At 43.7% G+C, this 22,623-nt stretch overlaps 1 long non-coding RNA gene across 1 annotated transcript; it reads right to left on the bottom strand.

Moving 5' to 3' along the window:
- Positions 1 to 1,963: 1,963 nt before the first annotated feature.
- Positions 1,964 to 2,910, bottom strand: LOC127349225 (uncharacterized). The gene is made up of 2 exons (XR_007880159.2): positions 2,787 to 2,910; positions 1,964 to 2,703 (listed from the first exon to the last, which is right to left on the bottom strand). It is a non-coding gene; the product is annotated as an uncharacterized lncRNA (long non-coding RNA).
- Positions 2,911 to 22,623: the final 19,713 nt, after the last annotated feature.

Here is a 22,623-nt window from a genome sequence, read left to right as displayed (position 1 = left end):
GGTATCATATCGATCGATTTTCTTTAGATTTCTCTGTTTCGTACAAGTATTCTTGTGCTTGATTTGATGTTTTCCCCCAAAGTTATTTTGGGACCGTGTATACGAGATCAGGTAATTGACCATGCATTAGAACAAGCATACTCCTGTAAATTTTAAGTTTTTATTAGGACAAAAGTATGTGCATGATGTAAATTAAGTTGTGTCTGTATTGTATTTAGCATAGCTTATACACAAGCTTCCTGTAATACAAGAATTACACGAATAGTAAGAAGTGAGCCTAGCTCACTTGGTTAGGGAAGTGGATGTCTGGCCGTGCGGGTTGATCTCCAGAGCGAATTTGGGTTCTTATTATTAAAAAAAAAATCACTGTAGGGCTTCCCCTACCGTATTCCTTTCAAAAAAAAAAAAGAATTACACGAATAGCTCTGCTTAATTTGCTCAGTGTGGGTATACCATATGAACTCATGCAAAATCGAAGGAAAGAGAAGGGGGGCATACTATTCCTTAGAGCATTGTCTGTATGAATTGCGCGCGGATGTGCATACATGCGAACACTGATAGCTAGCTGAGCTAATTTCCTGTTCCAGTTGCTTATTTGCTACTCGATCCAGTGAGTCTTGTGCCTTTATCTTTCTTGTCATGTTGCTTTTTAGGCGGTCTGAATCCTCTTTCCTTTGTCTCGACTGCTTTCGATATTTTTAGCTGGTGATCCATCATCTCGACGTGATCTTGTCTGTACCGATTCCAGTTTTGTTTCCATACTCGCCCAATTCTGTCGGTCCGCCCTGCGGCAGCTCAACACTGCGACACGTACGCCGAGCCGACACTAGCGAATAGTCCCCTGACGCGCCTATTTTGTCCCCATGGCTTAACTAGATGAACAGCTCATGAACATATATTTCGAAGTTGGAACAAATAATTTCCGGGCATGGAAAAGAACACTAGTATTCAGAACCCTGAGGTGTTCATATACGCAAACCTGCACCGACGGCCACGACGAAAGCAACGAGGAATATGCGTACAGACGTGTAGGACTGGAACGACAAAAGCAATAGATGGTCAGACAAACCAAAAAACAAAGGAGATGGCATACTAATCCTTCGTGTACGCCTCTAAATACCGCATATCCGATAGAAAACTCTGTTGACCGTGCGTGCCTGTACTAAATCGGTACATTCGATCGGGTCAGATACAAGGATTTTTGTTTTGTTTTGCTGGGAATAGAAAACTCCGTTGACCGAATGTACCCTGTACAATATCAGATCAAAATAGATACCGTGCTGAAATCCATCTGACTGGGTGAGATATAGCCGGGATAGTAGATCCTTGTGTGCCGAATCAGAATTAGGAATCGTGCCGTCCATGCTTGATCGCCGTAAGCGGCAGCAGCTGGAACCTGTATATCAAAGAAGTCGAGCTTTTTTGCATTGCGACGACCGGTGCACCCGCCTGCGAGCTGAGACTGTGTGTGTATGGAAGTTGCGCCCCTGACCCGGAACGGCGAGTGGTGGATGTGGACCTGGCAGCTACCGAGACAATTCCTTCCGACGACGTGCAAGTGAAGTCGTGGAATGGAGCCCAGCGGCGCACGGGCGCCCATTCCGGCCGGCGAAAGCACAACGGCTGTCGCAACGCCGCTGTCTGGTTCTGGCCGGGACTGGTTGGCCACACGTACGAGTGAGTAGGAATCAGCTTCTGCCATGACCGGTGTGTGGGGATTCTCGGCAGACGAGGGGTGGGAGGCGAATTAGAGCAAGTCCAGCAGGACTCCTAAATTTTCCTCCCTACATCTTTATGTAGGGGACACCCCTAAATAGATTCCCTTCCTACATATTGTCCACTTCCAGCAACTCCCCTATATCACATATACATATATTTTAACAATAATTTATAACTAACTTTGTAAATGGTTAGTTTTGTAACCGCTAGAATTCAAATGACTATATTCATAACTGTGACAAAATAAAGAGTAGTACCAAGCAATGATCTGAAATAGTTCATACAACACATAAAGACCACCAGAAATAGCTCATACAACACATTAATCTTAACAGATACTAGTCCGCCCAACTATTCAGCGCAACTTGTGAAGCTCAAATAGATGAGTTCCGAGCAATGATCTGACTCCGCAAAAGCTTTTAGTATTGTTGTTGTTGCTCATCCATACCAGTAATGTTCATGCTCATTATTTCACGGTCTTGTGCAACAGTCTTCAGTCTAACCTTTTCTTGTTCTAGTGCCAAGTGTTGCTCTTTTATTGCTCGGTTTTTTCCTTTCTTCTTTCAACCTTTGTTCTTCAATCTCCTTTTCTCTTGCAATGGATATATTAAACCGTTCTTGTCTCTTCGCCTCCCTTGTGAGCGCCTCCTTCCTCCTTGACGAAAACAAACTGCCCAATGTCTCCATGACAGCACTATCACCTGTAGAGCTAGACCCTTTAGCTCGTAGTGCTTTGGCTGCCTTCTTACCAATTGGTCTTGTCACGGGAACATCTTTGTTGGGAGATGTAGCTTCATCCTCAAACCTGCTTGCGTTGGCACTAGGAGTAGATGAACCAGTAGTAGAACTAGAGGTCTTTTTCTGTTTTTTGTTAGCCACTCTATTTTTCCACTTCTCCTGATGTTCTAGTTTCTCATAGCAATGCATTAAACCGAAAGCTTTGTTTCCCTCATCTTCACGGTACTTAATTAGTGCGTTTTTCATCTACACAACAAATTAACACAATCTATGATCTCAACGCACAATGAACCTAGCAATTGAGGTCAAAACAATAAAAGAATTTGTACCTTGTCAACTTGTGTCGTCCCGCTTTTGTTTCTTTTCTCAATCTGCGCCAAAGCTCCACAAAACTTGCTGACATGTTCATTAATATGAGCCCAACAATGTTGGACAGAGTTTTGTTTCCTTTCTTCGTGCTTGCTTTCATAGGAGGGGCAGGTTGATTCACAGGCTGTGTCTCTCCGCAACTAAAACCAACATCATTCAAAGAAACACCCCCGTTCAAAAGATCACAATATGATTGGTCCGCCATCAAAAGATTTCTGCATCAATATTGTAGATAGTAATATTAGGACAAAAATTGCCTAGCAATCTGCAACAATATTGTACTATCAATTGAACAACAATTTGACAGCAATTTAGGCATCAATTACACAGCAAAATTGTAGTAACAAGAATTTCCCCAGCAATTGGACAACAATTTAAAGCAATTATCCAAGTAGCAACAATAATTTCAGAGCAAAGTTGACACACGCAGAGTGAAATCGAAGAAGAACAGAGGTCCTGCGGGGAGACGGTTGCAGCTGTGTGGCCTCCCATGCCACACACAGGCGCAACAGCATCCAGCTCCGCCCGAATCTCCCCTGCCAGCGCGCCCAGCTCGCCCCGCCGCGGGTGCCCACCCCTCCATTCCCAGCTGCCCCTCACCTCCCTCTCTTCTTCCTCTCGTTCGCGGCCGCGAGGTGCCCATCCCCTCCTCCACCACCGGCCCAACGCCGCCCTGCTCCTCCACCACCGTCGGGGCGCCGCCCCCTTGAGCTCCCTCTTCCCATGCTATACCGCCTCATCCCCCTTCCCTCCCCTCTCCCCACCATGACCGATTTGGAGCTTGATTTTGACAAAATTGAAGAAGAAGAAGAAGAAGAAGAAGAAGAAGAAGAAGAAGAAGAAGAAGAAGAAGAAGAAGAAGAAGAAGAAGAAGAAGAAGAAGAAGAAGAAGAAGAAGAAGAAGAAGAAGAAGAAGAAGAAGAAGAAGAAGAAGAAGAAGAAGAAGAAGAAGAAGAAGAAGAAGAAGAAGAAGAAGAAGAAGAAGAAGAAGAAGAAGAAGAAGAAGAAGACGAAGAAGAAGAAGAAGAAGAAGAAGAAGAAGAAGAAGAAGAAGAAGAAGAAGAAGAAGAAGAAGAAGAAGAAGAAGAAGAAGAAGAAGAAGAAGAAGAAGAAGAAGAAGAAGAAGAAGAAGAAGAAGAAGAAGAAGAAGAAGAAGAAGAAGAAGAAGAAGAAGAAGAAGAAGAAGAAGAAGAAGAAGAAGAAGAAGAAGAAGAAGAAGAAGAAGAAGAAGAAGAAGAAGAAGAAGAAGAAGAAGAAGAAGAAGAAGAAGAAGAAGAAGAAGAAGAAGAAGAAGAAGAAGAAGAAGAAGAAGAAGAAGAAGAAGAAGAAGAAGAAGAAGAAGAAGAAGAAGAAGAAGAAGAAGAAGAAGAAGAAGAAGAAGAAGAAGAAGAAGAAGAAGAAGAAGAAGAAGAAGAAGAAGAAGAAGAAGAAGAAGAAGAAGAAGAAGAAGAAGAAGAAGAAGAAGAAGAAGAAGAAGAAGAAGAAGAAGAAGAAGAAGAAGAAGAAGAAGAAGAAGAAGAAGAAGAAGAAGAAGAAGAAGAAGAAGAAGAAGAAGAAGAAGAAGAAGAAGAAGAAGAAGAAGAAGAAGAAGAAGAAGAAGAAGAAGAAGAAGAAGAAGAAGAAGAAGAAGAAGAAGAAGAAGAAGAAGAAGAAGAAGAAGAAGAAGAAGAAGAAGAAGAAGAAGAAGAAGAAGAAGAAGAAGAAGAAGAAGAAGAAGAAGAAGAAGAAGAAGAAGAAGAAGAAGAAGAAGAAGAAGAAGAAGAAGAAGAAGAAGAAGAAGAAGAAGAAGAAGAAGAAGAAGAAGAAGAAGAAGAAGAAGAAGAAGAAGAAGCAGAAGAAGAAGAAGGAGAAGCAGAAGAAGAAGAAGGAGAAGGAGAAGAAGAAGAAGGAGAAGGAGAAGAAGAAGAAGGAGAAGAAGAAGAAGAAGAAGGAGAAGAAGAAGAAGAAGAAGGAGAAGAAGAAGAAGAAGGAGAAGAAGAAGAAGAAGGAGAAGAAGAAGAAGAAGAAGAAGAAGAAGAAGAAGAAGAAGAAGAAGAAGAAGAAGAAGAAGAAGAAGAAGAAGAAGAAGAAGAAGAAGAAGAAGAAGAAGAAGAAGAAGAAGAAGAAGAAGAAGAAGAAGAAGAAGAAGAAGAAGAAGAAGAAGAAGAAGAAGAAGAAGAAGAAGAAGAAGAAGAAGAAGAAGAAGAAGAAGAAGAAGAAGAAGAAGAGCAGAGACATACCTGATAGGGAAATTGGTGGCTGGAGGAAGCTTCCCCGACCGAGCCGTTGCTCTCCTCGGCGGATCGGGGGTGCCTCCATTGCCCCGATACGTAGGGGAATGGTAGGGTCTGGGTTGGGGGCACCGATGTTTCGGGGGAGCGGTAGGGGTGCTGCTGGAGTGCGTTCTCCCCCTCTATCTCCCCTATATTTCCTATCGGGGGTGGTTTGGGGTACCTGCTGGACTTGCTCTTATGGCGGCAGGACCTTATCCCACACCGTATATTCTATCACAGTGCATCAAGATTGGTGACTCAGTTTTGCGAAAAAGATCCTTACTTTTATCAGATTCATATCTGCCAGTCCTTTTCGTTTATAAAGTTCTTCACAAAATCGAAAATGGATCCAGTGTTGAGTTCTAAAGTTTTTCCAAATTTAACATGAATATCTAACAAATTGTAGTGTGTATCCATAGATTCGTGTATAAGTAACATTTTTTGCACAAAAAAATTCCATCGAAAATCATAAAGAACCATTTGATACATTTATTCCAACCCAGAGATCTTCATAAGAAATTGGATTTGGCATGAATATCTAACACAGTGGAAAAAGTACCCATCAAAAAACTTGGGAAGATCCATTCAATACAAGCATTGGATCCATTCGTTAGTACAAGATCCACACACCCCACGTGAAGAAAAAAGGAAGAAAAGGGGGGAAAATAGTGGATCCGCCTGCCGGCATCCACCCGTGGAGCCGCCAGCTCTCGGAGTACTGTCCAGCCGCCGAGATCTGGCCGGAGAAAGGCGCCGGGTGGCAGCGTCATCCGACGCCGGCGGCGTGCGAGCCGCGGATGGCACGGAGCAAGCCACCACGCCGGCGCGCTCGCGGCGGAGGGCGGCTGCGAGGAGGGGCCCGCGCGGGCGAGGGGCGGAGAGGGGCGACGAGGACGGGCTCGCGTGGGAGCTGTGGCGGGCGGCTCTGGGAGGCTCGGATTAGGGTTCCTGGCCGGTTTTTTTTTTGCTTTTATATAGATCTCCTAGGACTACAACTGAACTACAAAAGGTGCAGAGGTCTTATTGCAAAATGGTTGCGCACGAATCTCCAACCGCATCGGACGGGTGTGATATGGTGCAGGCGCCATAACGTCCTGTAGTTGTAATTATCGCGAGGGGTGGTGTGAGAGCCGGAGCTCGTCCTGTCGCAGTGGCGGCAACCGTGGGGTTTGCAGCCATGTCGGGGCAGCAGTCCAGCACGTTGATGGACCTGACTAGGGTCGTAGCCCAGCCCAGACCATATATACAGGAAAAATCTGTAGGCCTCATTCGGTGCAAGTGTAAAATTCAAGCCTGTTTAAAACATGTCAAAACAACCCAAAACACTCTTAGGCCTTGTTTACTTCTCAGGTTTTTTTGGGTCTGGGAGGGGAAATTACCGGCCCACGAGTAAATACCGAAAATTCCCGAACGGCCCGTTTACTTCTCATGTATATTTGGGTAATTTACCGGCCCATCCCAGAACTTCCCGATCCGGTAAGCCCCATCCTCGCGTATCCTCACACACGAGGGTACCCCCGTGTTTCTGGTCGTGGAAAAGGGAAGAGAGACGCGACGGGCGACGGGCGACGGTGGCGATAGAGCCGACGACGGCGGGGAAAGGAGACGGCGGCGGGCAAATCAAGACGGCGCCGACGAGATCCTCCTCCGGCGACTGGTCCCCGGTGAGTCCTCGCGCCTCCTCCCCTTTTCCCCTCCTCCCTAGCTAGGGTTTCTTGGGGTTGCTGCCGTCCGCAACCGGGAGCTCGTCTTCGCCGTCGCCACTGGTGAGGCCGTGCCAGATCTCGGGCACCCCGTCCTCGCTGACGCCGCGGGTGGAATGCCAGGTGGGGAACAGCCCCGATCTCGGGAGGTTCAGCGCGGCCTCCCTAGCTGTCGGGAAGCAGCCGTTGTGCCGGTCAAGGACCGTCTCCATGGCCTCTTTTGTGGCCGCCAGTAATTTAGTTGTTGCTGTTCGTCAGTAATCTTGTTCGATCATAGAACATTGCGTTCATTTGCTTAGCCGATACTACTAGTACTCTACTTAAACTCGTTTCTTACTACTGGCTGGCTGCTAAGTGGCGAGTGCTAGTCAGCGTGTGCCCGCCATCCTAGCTAGCAAACACAGCAAAGATCTGACTACAACTCTGCCCAGAAACTTGTTACTGCCCATCACTCGTTTCTTACTTCATTGTTTACTTGGTGGTGTTGGCTGATAGGTTTCCCTTCCAGGATTTGCTACTGCATTGTCAATCATAATGTGACGTACCTCCTTGTTTGAGGCTTGCTTTGGCAGTATATCTAATTCAAACACATTTTAAAGAGATTACGTACGCATTCCGACATTCAGTATACAATATATACAATCATGACCGAACTAGAGCACCTGTATTGTGGCACATTTTTCAATCAGTTTATTAATACCTTGTTTGATCAACCGTGACAAGAAGGCTAATTAGTAGCCTTGAGTTTACTTGTCTGTGCAACCATCCATGCCTACCTTAAATAGCTTCTACTACTTTTACTTGTCTGTGCAACCACCGGATGATTTCTGTTGGCTATTAGGAAAAGCATTAGTTGCTAAGCTAAATTTAAGTTTTACTTGTCTGTTCTGTTTTTATATAACTGGGTGATCAGACTGCTGCTTCTACCGTCCTACAAACTGCTGCTAGATACTTGTTGTTTAAAAAATATTCCAGTCTATAATAAGTCCCTGGTATTCTGTACTTCGTAGCATGAACCCTTGAAGAAATACCCTGCCTCTACTGATATATACATGTTTATGTCAATTCTTAACCCTGTTCTTTTCTCAACGAGTCAGCTATCATTAGATGGTAGAATGCATGGCCTAGACAGATAGCTAAGGACCAACTTCTGAACTGTCTCTGTGCGACCATGCAGTAAAAACTAGTTAAGATTTATATCCTTGTTAGAAAGATGCGAATTGCTAATGGCAAATTTTGTATAATACTGAACTTTGATCGGATAAATGGTACGATTCCAGTCCCTGTGATATTTGCAATGAACTAACTATTCTGGTTAGTAATTGGAGTAGAGACACCCTTTTTTATTGGCCATTCAATAAGTTTGTACTATAAGACTCCTCAGTTCCCTGTTTAAATGAAGGTTCTGAAGACGTGTGTTGTGTGATTGTTAAATAGTTAGTTGTATGAGAAATGGTAAACCTGAAATACTCTACAAACAATTGTGTTGCTCGCTCGATGGGAGGAAGTTGTTAGAAGTATAGTATTTATACATATTCTTGGGTAGAAACTAAAAGCTGGCAACTGTAAGCATACTAAATTGCTCTCCGATGAAATGATGGTGTGAATGTGTGATATCAATAGTGTCCCCAAATCAATTGACTGAATTTTATGATATTTGCGATGAAAAATCTGTTGTGGTTCATAGTTTAACTAATTCTTTGTGGGGTTTGCCCTTTAATGGATGGTCGAACGAAAAGCTCACAATGACATTACATTTCATATGTGGCTACTTATGTACTGTTGCTATTAACATATGCTATTAAGGTCTGTACAGATGCTAAAAGATGGTCTGGGGCTACCTGGCTATTTATATGGCCCAAGTCTCTACTGATATATACATGTTTATGTCATTTTTTTATAGATACCTGCACTTTGGCTTCCTGTGACTTGTGAAAATATGATGAACTGACCACTTGTCTGTATCTATGTATGAACAATATAGCATTGTGTCCACGTCACTACAAATTGTTGTCATGGAAGTTTTCCTAATCAGATATCTTGCTGTGTTTTATTCTAGAGATGTCTTATCTCTGAAAATTTCTTTTTTGTCTAGGTCTGCCATGGACTGCAGCTCCGATGAGTCATCAGAGCTAAATGATACCGATATTGATGACTATCCAGGATACTTATTTGTCAAGTTGTTGCATCTCTGTTCCTGTTCGAGAAAATTGCATTACAATGAGTTCATGTTAATAGTGTTTGTGTAATGCCGTTTAAAATTATACCTAATACTTGGTTATGAACTGGTTGTGCATTACACAATCAAAGATTGAGTTTTAAATTTAGTGGTTGTCCATTATCATGTTGTGTGGTGCAAAGATTGTGTTTTTAGTTATCCCATCTCATACCTCTCATATCCCCTCTCATCCCCAAAACAAAGTAACTAGAGGCTGTGGGGAAGGGTGTGGGGAAATCTGGGGAAATCTGGGGAAAAGTGGGGATTGGGTGAAAGGGGGGTTTTCACCAAATCCCCTCCCACCCCCAGACCCCTAGGGGATGAAAATACCCCAGGAGTAAACAAGGCCTTAGACTGTTCGGCAGGCTGGTTTTGGTCGGGTAAGGGCCGAGAAAACACCCCAAAACACGTCGGGCCAGGGTGTAATCGAGACATCCCACCCCCTCGTGTTTTGTCCCTGCGGGCTGCGGCGAACGCGAGCGACGCCACAGGCGACGACGCTGACGCGACACTTGAGTGCAGTATTCTAGGTGCTCATTCATTAATACTGTACATTTAATATCTCAAATTCAAATATGTTGTATGCCACTCGGTGTCATTTTCTCTCAACTTGTTGATTGTTGCAGGTACGTATCGATGAGCATGGCTTAGAGAAAACTTATGTTCATGTTGCCTTTTTTGCTCTGATTGAAGTTGTCAGAGACCATGCCGGAAGATATTTACTGTTGTTGCGGTCAGAAACCCACCAGCGGGCAGCGACGGGCAACACCGTAGAGCCGGGAATCTCCCAGGGCTGCGGCTGGCCCTGGTCCCTCCGAGCGACGGCCCGCAAAGCCTTCGGCACGCACGTCCGATGCTGATGCAAGGGCGTGCCACCTGACCTATACCTGGTCAGGAATGTGTTGGATGATGCCTCGCTTAGTTTCCTGCATGGCATACACGTAAACATTAAATACGAGCCTCGATCGGCTCTCAGGTTGTCCTGTGAATCGGCTCAAGGAGCCGATCCACCCATGATGCGTACGAGGTGTACGATCAGATGGTGGTCCTGCTTGATCAAAACAAAGCTGAAACGACCTACTACGATTTAGGGTTTTCACCGCATAATCGGAACATCCTACTCGTGATCGAGCCTGGCGGCCACGCAAGGTGATCGTAAACCGACCCTAGACAAGGCCTAAAAACCAACACGAAGTTGATCCTCGGAACATCCTGTCTAGGGCTAGCGAACTACACCCTACGCGCCACTGGATCCTTCGACCCGTTTGTAAGGCCTAACAATGCAGATATTAAACTAATCCTTGAGGAACAAGGAGCAATCATAACGGATCGGATCTACTAAACAATGATCAAGCGGGGTGCCGCCCTTACACCCAAGATAGGTGTAAGGGCGGCTAGATGCCTAAGGGTTGCACGACGATAGCATATGATACGAAGAACAATGCTAACCCTAAAACACCTATGATAACTACGTTGCTCGCCATCAAAAAGGCTTCAGCACGAGCAACGCATGGAAGACGAATAAACGTGTGCTGCCTAGATCGCAAGATGCGATCTAGGCAGCATGGTGCTTATCCGGAAGAAACCCTCGAGACGGGGGTGTTGGCGATGCGCCGAGATTGGTTTGTGGTGAACGTTGATTGTTGTTTATTTCATAAATCCTAGATACATATTTATAGTCCGGGGGACTTTCTAATTCAGGCGTGCACCTAACCGTGCACGGGTTAAACTCTAACTTCTAAACTAAGATGCGATCTACTATAATACAGATACACGGGCAAACTAGCCCAAACTTGGTATAGAAGGCCGATTCATGTATTTCTTCTATGTATATTCTTCAAGCCCATCTCCAATCGCGGCCCACCTCTGATCTGGTCAAATTCTGGTGATAACACATGCCCCCCTGGTTTTGGAAATGACATTTTCAAAATCATTACGCTCTTCCTTCGTCGGGTCATGTCTGTAGGATAACGTTGCATAGAAAACAAAAATTTTCCTACCGCGAACACGCAATCCAAGCCAAGATGCAATCTAGAAGATGGGAGCAACGAGGGGATGAACGAGACTAACCCTTGAAGATTTCCAAAGCCTATAAGAGTAGGCTCTTATTGCTGCGGTAGACGATCACTTGCCGCTTGCAAAAGCGCGTAGAAGATCTTGATCACGGTGCCACGATTGGGCAGCACCTCCGTACTCGGTCACACGTTCGGTGTTGATGAAGACGACGTCCTTCTCCCCGTTCCAGCGGGCAGCGGAAGTAGTAGCTCCTCCTTGAATCCGGCAGCACGACGGCGTGGTGGCGGTGGCGATGGAGAACTCCGGCGGAGCTTCGCTAAGCGTGCGGGAGAGGTGGAGGAGAGAGGGGGCGGCTAGGGTTTGGGAGAGGGGGTGGCCGGCCTCAAGGGGTGCGGCCAAGCTATGGCTCTGTGGTGGCCGGCCCTCTCCCCTATGCCCCTCATTATATAGGTGGAAGCCCCAAGAGTTGTAGTCCAAGTCTTCGAATAAGACCCCAACACCAAAACTTCCCAAAGGTGGGAAACCTACTCAAGGAGGGAGTCCTACCCAAGGTGGGACTCCCACCTTTTCCTTAGGTGGGGTGGCCGGCCACCATGGGTGGAATCCACCTGGGATTCTTTCCCCTTAGGGCTGGCCGGCCATGCTAGTGGAGTCCCTCCGGGACTCCACCTTCCATAGTGCTATTCTTCCGAACTTTTCTAGAACCTTCTAGAACCTGCCATAAATGCACCGGATCATTTCCAAACTTGGAATATGACTTCCTATATATGAATCTTATTCTCCGGACCATTCCGGAACTCCTCGTGATGTCCGGGATCTCATCCGGGACTTCGAACAAAACTTCGAACTCCATTCCACATTCAAGTTCTACCATTTCAACATCAAACCTTAAGTGTGTCACCCTACGGTTCGCGAACTATGCGGACATGGTTGAGTACTCTCTCCGACCAATAACCAATAGCGGGATCTGGAGATCCATAATGGCTCCCACATATTCAACGATGACTTCAGTGATCGAATGAACCATTCACATACGATACCAATTCCCTTTGTCACGCGATATTTTACTTGTCCGAGGTTTGATCATCGGTATCACTCTATACCTTGTTCAACCTCGTCTCCTGACAAGTACTCTTTACTCGTACCGTGGTATGTGGTCTCTTATGAACTCATTCATATGCTTGCAAGACATTTAGACGACATTCCACCGAGAGGGCCCAGAGTATATCTATCCGTCATCGGGATGGACAAATCCCACTGTTGATCCATATGCCTCAACTCATACTTTCCGGATACTTAATCCCACCTTTATAACCACCCATTTACGCAGTGGCGTTTGGTGTAATCAAAGTACCTTTCCGGTATAAGTGATTTACATGATCTCATGGTCATAAGGACTAGGTAACTATGTATCAAAAGCTTATAGCAAATAACTTAATGACGAGATCTTATGCTACGCTTAATTGGGTATGTCCATTACATCATTCATATAATGATATAACCTTGTTATTAATAACATCCAATGTTCATGATTATGAAACTAATCATCCATTAATCAACAAGCTAGTTTAAGAGGCATACTAGGGACTTCTTTGTTGTCTACATATCACACATGTACTAATGTTTCGGTTAATACAATTATAGCATGATATATAAACATTTATCATAAACATAAAGATATAAATAATAACCACTTTATTATTGCCTCTAGGGCATATCTCCTTCAGTCTCCCACTTGCACTAGAGTCAATAATCTAGTTTACATTTGTAAAGATATAACACCTTGGCCTTATGGTGCTTTATCATGTATTGCTCACGGGAGAGGTTTTTAGTCAACGGATCTGACACGCTCAGAAACGTATGTATTTTGTAATTCATTTGCGTCTCAACGCATCACTCTTTTCCAAATGAGTCGGCATTAAATATGTTTGGTCTTTTGGTGGAACCTTAATTCCGCGGTTTGAAATATGTTACTAATATTGTCACACACAATATAGCTTCAAAGTTCTGACTCTGTCGGAAATACACCAAGTTCTCAAAGAACCTCTTGACTTAACATCCTTTGTCATTGTCAAAACAATGACATACTCTGCCTTCTTTTGTAGAATCCGTCACAATATTTAGAACTCTTCTAAATCTAGCATAGACAATTTCTAGCTCATTGTGCTACCTTTTAAACAACACTTAATCTAATTTGAGATTGAAATTATATTTTATATGTGACAAAACCAATATCGGTGTAACACCTTACAGCGATTTGTTTGTCATTTCTTCATACAAATATATATATATATATATATATATATATATATATATATATATATATATCCTTAGTTCTTCTAAAGTACTCAAGGATTTTCTTACTGTCGTCCAATGATCATCATATGAATCATTCTGGTATATGCTCATAACACTTTATAGCATATGATATCTGATTGTGTACATATTATTCGTGATCTATAATCACTCATGTGTTTTTACTCATTGAGTGTCAGATACACTCAAGTCTTGTTAAAACTTCACATGACAAGAATATTTTCTTAATATTTCTATATTGAACTATTTTCAATATCCATTCTATGTACTTTGACTTAAACTTATTTTGTGTTTCAATCTATCTTCATAGATCTTGACACTAGATATGTTTCAGTCCATATCCTTTCATTGAAATTAATTTCTCAATGAAACCTTTTAATCAAGTATATAATTACATCATTTATAACTAACTATATGTCACCTATATAAAGTATTATAAATGTGTCTTAGCGCTCCCACTTAATTTCTTGCAAATGCAAGCCTCTTCATCGTCTCTGATGAAATCAAAAACTCTTTGACTATTTCATCTGGTAAAGATTCCAACTCCGCAATACTTACTTCATCCAATTGAAGTTCGTATACCTATCTAGTATTCCACGGACCAGCAAAACTTTTGGTTGTATCTTGTATACACCTTTACTACACACTTCTGTTAAGTAATGTATTTTGCCATCCTACTAGCATATCTCATAAAAGAAATATGTAGCGATTACTAGAATAATCCTCATAGACTATAAGCATTGCTACGGAAGATCTAATCTTATCGTAGTCAACTCTTTGAACTTTGTCGTAAACAACTTTTCGACAAGTCGAGCTTCTTCAGGGATATTTCATCCAAGTCCATCAATTCTATAGATCCATTTACTTTCAAAAAGTATTTATCTATCTTGGATTTCATGGCGTATAGCCATTTTAACGGAGTCAGGGCCCATCATAACTTCTTTGTTTGTAGTTGGTTTATCATTGTTCAAAATCAATCCTTTGTTCACAAATCATTTATTTGATCACAAAGTAAACAATACCTACAAGGTTCAATATGTACTTCGATCTCCATGGCTAAAACACTTTGTAGTCATGGGAGACATGATCGTCGTGGCCTGGCCGCTTCCGAAACCAATTCCGATGCTGCGCTACTCTGATCATTATGCTCAGGTTCATAAACCTTATCAAGTTCTATTGTCCTCCCACTCAAATACTTCGCTAGAAACAATTTCTCGGAAATAAGAAACATTGACAAACACTTTTGTCTTTGTCTTGTGGGAAGAATTCCCAATCAAATCTCTGGGATAACCAACAAAGACATTTATCCGATTTTGGTTGTAAACTTATTTACTTATGCTATGCATACCAAAATTTAAGAAAAGACTATCAGGGTTCATACCCATGCCATAACTCGTATGGTGTCATTTCAACGGATCATGATGATGCTCTATTTAGTGTAAAAAGCGGTAGTCACTAAAGCATAATCCACAAAAATATAATGGCATCATAATATTTTATCTCATCATTAATCCAACAAGGTTTGGATACTATATCATCATTGTGATACTCCAAGAAATGTGAGTTGTAGAACAATTTCATGACTCTCTTAGATGTTCGCTAAAACTCGTAATTCAAATATTTTCACCATGATCCAATCATAGATATTTGACTTTTCTATTACGATGATTTCCACTTCATGCTGAAATTTATTTGAATCCATTCAAATGTTTCAAACTTCTTCCTTATTGAATATATCCGCATATATACTCAATTCATTGTTGAAAGTTTTCATGAAGTATAAGAATCTCCCACACACAACTATGCCCAGTGAACCATATACATCATCATGTATTTTTCCACTAAGTTAGTTGCCCGTTCAACTCTTGGCCTATGAACGGTATTTTAATCATTCTCTTTAGAAAAGATTTGCAAGCGTCAAATGATTCAAAAATCAAGTGACTCCAAAAATCCATTTGCATGGAGTTCCTTCATGCGTTCCTTTCTAACATGACCTAAATGGCGGTTCCACAAATAAGTGGAATTCAAATCATTTGCCTTATGGCATTTTAGCGTCAGTGTTATGTATGTGTGTTTCACCATTAAGATTTATAATAACTTATCCATCGTATATGGAGTAATGTCATAATTTGAACAACTTATTGTTTTCATTTGACCAGAGCAAAATAACAATTATTAAGTTCTTTATTATAAATTCTAAGGGCTAGATAGAATGAACGACGAACATAATAACACTTTATTTTGTTCCAGTCGTGCATTCCTATCATATTCCTTGTCAGTCACTTAGGCCATTGTATTCTTGTATTGCGTTGTTTTGTATGACACTTCATACCAACCAATATAGTACTAATACCCAAGAATTTCTTAGTGTGACTTAACTAGGAATACAACCATAACATGTATATCATTTATATACACATGAGCTAGACTTTCTAGTCTTTTCTTTTCTTTTTGCCAAAATATCTTTTGCAGTTTCTCTTTTAGCTTTCCTCATTATTCAGAAAACACTTCAACATCATTAACATCTAGGTTTGTTGGTCAAATACCAATAACCTTGAGGTTCTTACTTTGAAGTTGATCATCATATGAAAAGTGTTCCGGATTTCACTATTAGTAACCTTGTAATATGATGAACAATTTCACTCATAATTTTATCCATCATATCATGACGACTTTCCGAGACCATGTTTGTACATGCTAGGCTCGTAAAGTTTAACCTCAGTATTCGCATGTGCAAATCTGGCTTGTACCCGTTGTAAGCACACGTAGAATCTATAACACCCGATCATCACGTGATGCTTCGAAACGACGAGTCTTAGCAACGGTGCATACTAAGGACAATCACTTCATGGATATGCGAATATCGTTAGTGCCCCAATAGTTGGAGGATTGTGACGCCTTGCGTCTTCAACCTTCGTACATTCCCATAAAACTTATGAGTTCATGTAGTCTCACCAAATTATATTCTATCATCTTGCAATAAGGTCTTAGATATCACATATATCTTATACCTTGATTATTTTTGAAAACTAAATTTTCAGCTCCTTACTTTTCAAACAGATTTGAACTTCAAGTTTGACGGAGACAAGATAACTTTAGGTACTAATTGAAACCATAGCTCTTTGAATCAAAAATGTGAGGTTTACTAAAAGTTTGCAATAGGACTTAATCAATTCTTGATTCATTAACAATACGGTACCAATCCGTAAAGTTTCTTATCAGATTTTAACAGTATTTCTATCTCAATAACAAGACTAGCGCATAGTAGAAAAACGGATGCCAATACTACAAAATTAATTCAAAATACTACCCAGACTATGTTTATGATAATTAGTTCATGTTTTAATCTAATTACTAATGAACTCCCACTTAATACAACATCCCTCATAGTTGTTAAGTGGTACACGATCCAAATCCACTACACCAAAACCGATCATCACGTGAGATGATGTAGCTTCAATGGTGAACATCAACATGTTGATCATATCATCCATATGACTCGTGTTCAACCTTTCGGTTTCCGTTGTCCCGAGGCCATGTCTGTACATGCTAGGCTCGTCAAGCAAACCCAAGTATTCCGCGTGTGCAACATGGCTTACACCCATTGTATGTGAACGTTGAGTCTATCACATCCGATCATCACGAGATGCTTCGAAACGACGAACTGTACAACGGTGCATACTAGGGGAGAACACTTTATTATCTTGATATTAATGTGAGGGATCATCTTATAATTCTACCGTCGCGATCTAAGCAAAATAAGATGCATAAAAGGATTAACATCACATGCAGTTCATATGTGATATGATATGGCCCTTTTGTCTTTGCGCCTTCGATCTTCATCTCTAAAGCACGGACATGATCTCCATCATCAACGGGCATGATCTCCATCATCGTCGGCGTAGCGTCAAGGTTCATGGCGCCGTCTTCATGGTTGTTCACCTCATGTAGCAACTATTACAACTACTTTGAAATACTACTCAACATGAAATTTAAAGACAACCATAAGGCTCCTGCCGGTTGCCACAATACAATAATGATCATCTCATACATATTCATCATCACATCATGGCCATATCACATCACCAAACCCTGCAAAAACAAGTTAGACGTCTCTAATTTGGTTTGCATATTTTACGTGGTTTAGGGTTTTCGAGTAAGATCTAATCTACCTACGAACATGAACCACAACGGTGATACTAGTGTTGTCAATAGAAGAGTAAATTGAATCTTTACTATAGTAGGAGAGACAGACACCCGCAAAGCCTCTTATGCAATACAAGTTGCATGTCGAACGAGGAACAAGTCTCATGAACGCGGTCATGTAAAGTTAGTCCGAGCCGCTTCATCCCACTATGCCATAAAGATGCAAAGTACTCAACTAAAGATAACAAGAGCATCAACGCCCACAAAACCATTGTGTTCTACTCGTGCAACCATCTATGCATAGACACGGCTCTGATACCACTGTAGGATAACGTTGCATAGAAAACAAAAATTTTCCTACCGCGAACACGCAATCCAAGCCAAGATGCAATCTAGAAGATGGGAGCAACGAGGGGATGAACGAGACTAACCCTTGAAGATTTCCAAAGCCTATAAGAGTAGGCTCTTATTGCTGCGGTAGACGATCACTTGCCGCTTGCAAAAGCGCGTAGAAGATCTTGATCACGGTGCCACGATCGGGCAGCACCTCCGTACTCGGTCACACGTTCGGTGTTGATGAAGACGACGTCCTTCTCCCCGTTCCAGCGGGCAGCGGAAGTAGTAGCTCCTCCTTGAATCCGGCAGCACGACGGCGTGGTGGCGGTGGCGATGGAGAACTCCGGCGGAGCTTCGCTAAGCGTGCGGGAGAGGTGGAGGAGAGAGGGGGCGGCTAGGGTTTGGGAGAGGGGGTGGCCGGCCTCAAGGGGTGCGGCCAAGCTATGGCTCTGTGGTGGCCAGCCCTCTCCCCTATGCCCCTCATTATATAGGTGGAAGCCCCAAGAGTTGTAGTCCAAGTCTTCGAATAAGACCCCAACACCAAAACTTCCCAAAGGTGGGAAACCTACTCAAGGAGGGAGTCCTACCCAAGGTGGGACTCCCACCTTTTCCTTAGGTGGGGTGGCCGGCCACCATGGGTGGAATCCACCTGGGATTCTTTCCCCTTAGGGCTGGCCGGCCATGCTAGTGGAGTCCCTCCGGGACTCCACCTTCCATAGTGCTATTCTTCCGAACTTTTCTAGAACCTTCTAGAACCTGCCATAAATGCACCAGATCATTTCCAAACTTGGAATATGACTTCCTATATATGAATCTTATTCTCCGGACCATTCCGGAACTCCTCGTGATGTCCGGGATCTCATCCGGGACTTCGAACAAAACTTCGAACTCCATTCCATATTCAAGTTCTACCATTTCAACATCAAACCTTAAGTGTGTCACCCTACGGTTCGCGAACTATGCGGACATGGTTGAGTACTCTCTCCGACCAATAACCAATAGCGGGATCTGGAGATCCATAATGGCTCCCACATATTCAACGATGACTTCAGTGATCGAATGAACCATTCACATACGATACCAATTCCCTTTGTCACGCGATATTTTACTTGTCCGAGGTTTGATCATCGGTATCACTCTATACCTTGTTCAACCTCGTCTCCTGACAAGTACTCTTTACTCGTACCGTGGTATGTGGTCTCTTATGAACTCATTCATATGCTTGCAAGACATTTAGACGACATTCCACCGAGAGGGCCCAGAGTATATCTATCTAGGGATGGCAATGGGTACCCATGACCCGCGTACCCGTCGGGTAAAAACCCAATAGGAGTACGGGTATGGGACAAAATATTACCCATGGGTTTGTAAATGGGAAAATATCATACCCATCAGGTAGGACGGGTACGGGTATAGGACGGTGGAACCCATACCCACGTACCCATGTACCCATCTAAATTTGACAAGTAGAACGCTGTAATATTCTAAAGTACATAATTCCGCCTAATCATGTCTTCACATAGCTAAGTCGAACCTCACGCATTGTTGTCTCACAATTACTGGTAGGTTAGTGTGGATTAGTCCCCAATTTATGATTGCTTCACCTCATGTCATATGTTTTTTTTATCAATTTAATGTGCTATAAGCACGGGTATTTTTACCCGTGGGTACCCATTTACCCTGCCGGGTGACGGGTATGGGAAAAACTTGTACCCATTGACGGGTATGGGTACGGGTGATGGGTAAGACTGAAGGTGACGGGTACGGGTATGGGATGGCTCTACCCACACCCATACCCTGCGGGTGCCATCCCTATATCTATCCGTCATCGGGATGGACAAATCCCACTGTTGATCCATATGCCTCAACTCATACTTTCCGGATACTTAATCCCACCTTTATAACCACCCATTTACGCAGTGGCGTTTGGTGTAATCAAAGTACCTTTCCGGTATAAGTGATTTACATGATCTCATGGTCATAAGGACTAGGTAACTATGTATCAAAAGCTTATAGCAAATAACTTAATGACGAGATCTTATGCTACGCTTAATTGGGTATGTCCATTACATCATTCATATAATGATATAACCTTGTTATTAATAACATCCAATGTTCATGATTATGAAACTAATCATCCATTAATCAACAAGCTAGTTTAAGAGGCATACTAGGGACTTCTTTGTTGTCTACATATCACACATGTACTAATGTTTCGGTTAATACAATTATAGCATGATATATAAACATTTATCATAAACATAAAGATATAAATAATAACCACTTTATTATTGCCTCTAGGGCATATCTCCTTCAATGTCGTGGCAGAGCAAAACCGCCGCAGTATCCTTCATCATGATGCCTTGCCTCCTCCACTTCTCCGCGTGGCCTGACAATTTTTTTTTCTTCTGTTGGGCACCACTTCCTCGGAAACTGATGTGGCATTGAATCTCCACTATATCCCCTTTTATTTAACCGTTCCAAACAGTTTGCTTCTTCCTCATCCTCTTCGCATTAGCACCCAAAAAACCCTCCTGCACCACCATGTCTTTCCTATCGGTCTTCCTCCTCCCGCGAGCCGACGCTGGAGGACATACGCGCACCAGAAGAATGGGACCAGGAGGACCACGCCTCCTCCGTCTGGTCCGAGGACGACAAGTCCTTGACCAGCGGGGATGAAGATCTCCAGTTCCTCGCCGATGGGGAACTGGAATCGGAAAGCGAGGATGACTTGTTCCCCTGGGACGGCTGCCCCTCTTCTGAAGAAGAGGAGGAGGAAGACGACGACGATTCCCTCGAGGGCTACCCGTCGGCGAAACGCCTCCGCATGTGGTGGGACGACGACGACAGCGATGATGACGAGGAGGATGAAGCTCCCGTAGAGGGCTACGGGAGCAGCGACGAGGAGCCCACCGGCAGTAGTGCCGATGAGAGCTCCGAGGACGACGACGAGGGCAGCGACGGCCCATAGATAGGATCTACTAGTGTAGGCCTAGTAGTAGTAGATTGGTCAACAGACCCTTCTTTTGTTCTTCCTTCCTTGAGCAATCGGCTCTTTCTTTGTAAGAAATCTTGTTTATCAATGAAGAATTTCCCCCAATTTGATTTTGCCGATTTCCTTTAAGCTATTTTAGCCGATGCTCAATGAGCCGATGGCAACGCATCGGTCCTTCACCATCTATCCTTCAACTCTTCGACTGATGACTTTGAGACTTGGCGGACAACATGAAAGACCCTTGCCTTCACGAGGGTCCTTAAATTCCTCACACCAGCTCCGGTGATCCTCCTCTGCAAAACTCACCGTCCTTGAAGAAGGTTGCGACGCAGGACCAGCCGATGATACTCCAATCGGCTTCTAGAAACAAAGCATCTACCAGGTCAGCTGCCCCCCGAGTCTCAGTCAAGGTGAAAACAGAGACGAGGACACGTAATTCAGACGAATGGACCTGAGCTCGATCATATCTGAGAAAGCTATCATGCAGAGCCAGCTAGAGCCGATCACCCCTCCTCCGTTGAAAGCCGATCAAAGTCTGATCCGGACTCCTCTGACAAGGTCGTCTCGTATGCCAAAACTCCTCTGACACAGAGTTGGGAGGTCCTCGTGTCTTGAACGCGCAACTGGTAGATCCCATGAAATTTGTACTAGAGTCGATGGCCGTGCATCGGCTTTGTTCCTTGCATATCATGCGAATTTTTTTTTACGGGCCGATTTTTCTATCGGCCCCCAATATTTCACTGCACATGTATCGCACATGTTCATCTGACTAGGTGCCCCCCGAGCCGATTCTGCCAGGTAACTGCTGAAATCGGCTCTGTGGTTAGCCAAGGCATTATATGTGAACGTCGGCTCGAGCAGTGTTAGCTTCTTCCAGCTCATCAGCCGACGTAAACCCATTGCCCATTAGATCGAAGTTGAACCCAGGCAGAATGAATGGTGAGGATAATTTTGGCCGATTGCTGGAATCGGCCTCCATGTTGAATTGCTCAATGAAGGTTTTGCAATGTTCCTCCATAGATCCTTGGGGCCGATCACATGGATCGGCATCGCCACGTTTGACCATAGATGCTGCTCTTGTTACACGGTCAGGCCGGTGGATAAAACCAGCCTAACCCCGTCCTTTGTCACGTCGATGCGCTCGCAGTCATCCAAATTGATGCCTGAGAGTGGCTCTTGGCCTGATGTCTCCCAAACGTTCATGCCAGCCGTTGAAATCTCGGCTGAATCATCTGCGTGGACGACTTCTACTTCATCTCCATCCCACTGTATTAGGCATTGGTGCATCGTGGATGGAATGCAACAGTTGGCGTGGATCCAATCTCTCCCTAGTAGGACAGCATAGGAGCTCTTGCTGTCGACAATGAAGAACGTCGTAGGGACAATTTTCCTTCCTACGGTCAAATCCACGTTCAGAACACCTTGCGCGTCAGATGCTTGGCCGTTGAAATCGCTCAGTGTCACATTGGTCTTGATCAGATCCGAGCTAGAGCGTCCCAACCGACGTAGCATGGAGTATGGCATAATGTTGACTGCCGCTCCGGTGTCCACCAACATCTTGTTGACAGGCTGCCCATTGATGTAACCTCGCAAGTACAGGGCCTTAAGATGCCTGTAGCTTCTTTCTTGTGGCTTCTCAAAGATGACCGGCCGTGGGCCGCAGTCAAGTTGTGCCGCAGGTGCTTCGTCTAATCCTGGAGCACTAAACTCCGTTGGAAGGATGAACACCATGTTTGTGCCAGCCGATGTCTCATCGTCGGCTTTCTTTTGTCTGGGGCGCCACTCTTTCCTTTGTGGCCGACCTTCTTCGTCCAG

Source organism: Lolium perenne, chromosome 4 (genome assembly GCF_019359855.2).
Source record: "Lolium perenne isolate Kyuss_39 chromosome 4, Kyuss_2.0, whole genome shotgun sequence".
In the NCBI taxonomy this organism is placed as follows: domain Eukaryota; kingdom Viridiplantae; phylum Streptophyta; class Magnoliopsida; order Poales; family Poaceae; genus Lolium; species Lolium perenne.
The sequence above is the reverse complement of the archived record's forward strand: the minus strand, read 5'-3'. Positions and strand labels throughout refer to the sequence as shown.